The 2,646-nt window shown below is 36.5% G+C and overlaps 1 long non-coding RNA gene across 1 annotated transcript; it reads left to right on the plus strand.

Moving 5' to 3' along the window:
* On the plus strand, positions 1 to 736 carry LOC117111117. Its single transcript, XR_004445820.1, has 2 exons — positions 1 to 100; positions 406 to 736. It is a non-coding gene; the product is annotated as an uncharacterized LOC117111117 (long non-coding RNA).
* Positions 737 to 2,646: the final 1,910 nt, after the last annotated feature.

Consider the following 2,646-nt stretch of genomic DNA (forward strand, 5'->3'; position numbering starts at 1 on the left):
GGTGGTATCAGCAGTGCGGTGGTGGATAGACCCAATAGGGATTGCTGTGTTCTGTGCTCTAATGAAGTTCCAAAGCTTTATCAACATAAGCAGAATGAAGGTACAGTATCACTTGAAAATCCCCATACAATTGCAACATGTCTAGTATTGATATTGATCATTAAATCCAATCAAGAAACAGTTTTTTTAAAGGGATTTATAGCCATGGGGTTTCACAAGTATTGGATCTCCTTCCTCAGTACCGTGCCTTATAACCAGGGTTATCATATTCCTTTACTTTCCCCTAACATTAATGGTAATCATGTACTGTAACCAAACCAATCTTTAATGAATTGTTAATTTTAAATCCATTTAGAAGCTCTCAGTTCATTAACCTAGATTTTTCCCCCCCTGACAATCATTTAGCCTACTACTGCAAGGTGCATCTACCACAGTGGAAGAACCAGGTATGTTATGTCTGCAAGGAACCCCTTCCCCCAACAGGTAGCGTGTCCATCTACCAGTGCAGGTGGTGTAGAAGAAGTGTTGGTAGAAGGTGTATTCAGATCAAGATGAATTGATGACCATTTGTGTTAAGTCAGGATCGATAACATTTCCTCCACAAGTGCTTATCACATGTCAATGTTGGCAAGAGGTCTTTGTAAAAGAAAAATAATGTGAAGTCATATAAATAGGGTTGTTTTTCAATACCAGCTGGTGGTGTACTGTAGTAGGTCAGTGATATACGAAATGAAAATTGAATGAATTCAATTAAAATCAACATTAACTGCCTATAATTGTTAGTACATAATTTTAATAAAATACAACCACAATGTATGGATTTTATTATTTTACATGTTTGAGAAGTTAAATGCTTTTTATATTGAAATACAAGTTCTGTATCTAATATACAAGACGACTCCCTGTTTCATCGTTGGACTTCCTACTTTTTTCCTGCTTTTTATGGTCTTGATGCTGCATCTGGCTGGCTAAAAAAGGAGCCAAATGCAAGGCTAATCTTTCAAAATAATACCATTTAGGCGCTTAAGACGAACATGATTTAATAAATCAAAAATTTGTAATTCGTGCATATAAGACGACACTCTGTTTTTTAATTTGCTATTTTAAACCTCGTCGCGAGAATGTACGGTATGTTTAAATAAGCAACCATTTTGCCTTTGATCAAATATTATTTGAAAATAAATCCTTTCTCATTAGAAGGCCTTCGTGTGATGTGTGTGATTGCAAACAGTATTATGAATTCATTACTAAGATCCACTTTTATTCTATATCAGTAATATTCAGAATGGCGAGCCATGCACCTGAGCCAGGTCTACAGTGCAAGAGTTTGAAATTGTTCCAATGCATTCAGTTCAATCAAATATAATTCTAGCCTTGTTTACACGGCTGTTTGCTATCAGGTAGGTAACACCAATGATCTCCAGTCGTGCCTCTACACGATAAAAACATTATCGGTTGTATGTGAAGGAAGTCATGTGATTAAAACTGACCTGAAAAAAATGCATGCATTCATGAAATCTTTTGTCAAAAAAGTTTAAAAATGTATGTAATTGATTAAAACATAATTTTTCAAATATTAATATTGGTATTCACGCTGTTTATGAACAGCACTTCCAGGTCAACAACAGCTAATTTGCACAAAGATCACGCCGATGATGTATGTTACCACTTCGTAGATCATCGTGGTTACTGATCCCTTATGCGGAGTTACTAACTCCACGCCCACTTAACACCTATATCAATTGATAAACGCGATGTTCTTCTGCTGTGTAAACAAGGCAAGGCTGGTAAAGGTCATGAAAGAAGTAAAGGTTCAATGCATTCAAAAAATTCCTATTTTCAACCTAGTTCCTTTCAAAATAGTTGGTATAACCTTGTCTTTTAAAAAAATTAACAAATCCTTCTTTATTTCGGGTATGTCCACCATTCTACGTTTCTTGAGGTCGCGGAAATTCCAGTCCAGAATTATGTATTTGACGCGAGTAAGATCCAGTGCATCTTGGTCAATCAGGGATGAGACCCTGTTCGGTGTTCCTACAGCAAAATGTACTTTGTTTTTGGTTAGGAACTTTGCTTGCTCTGTTATCTGAAAAGAAGGATAATAATTGATTACTTACTGAGTTTAAATATAACTTGTGCAGTGGTTATGATTCAGGCACAGTCACTTAACCTTCAAACCACTCTGTGCAAGGAATTTTACCTATCCACCCACAAGTATAAGTGGTGTACCTGGTAGGTTTGAACACCAATCCACAGGGAATTCTCTGATTTAGCTGAGGAATTACATTAGTTATAACTAAATATTGCTCTCTGTGGGTGTACCTAACAGTTTGTAAAATACAGCATATATTATTAGCATAAAGTTCTGTCCACCTTATGTTCTGTCCCTTAAACAACATCGAGGACAGATGAGCTTTGAGGAGAGGTTACATTTGCTTTCTTTTTCTTCTTTGTCTGTCAGAAGGGACAAATTGCTTATTATTTTTTGCTTTAAAGTTCTGATGGGCCTTCTAAGCTGCATCACGGTTTATGATGGTATCAAAATCAATACCAGACATAATGATCGCTTGTGTTTCCGTCACCAAGCATTTTTCAACTCGGTAGCCATCAGGTTGCCTCGTGTTTGGGACCAGCTCCCTAGATTGT

This window comes from Anneissia japonica, unplaced genomic scaffold, assembly GCF_011630105.1.
Source record: "Anneissia japonica isolate Jap-2015-1 unplaced genomic scaffold, ASM1163010v1 scaffold195932_len2646_cov214, whole genome shotgun sequence".
Lineage (NCBI taxonomy): Eukaryota > Metazoa > Echinodermata > Crinoidea > Comatulida > Comatulidae > Anneissia > Anneissia japonica.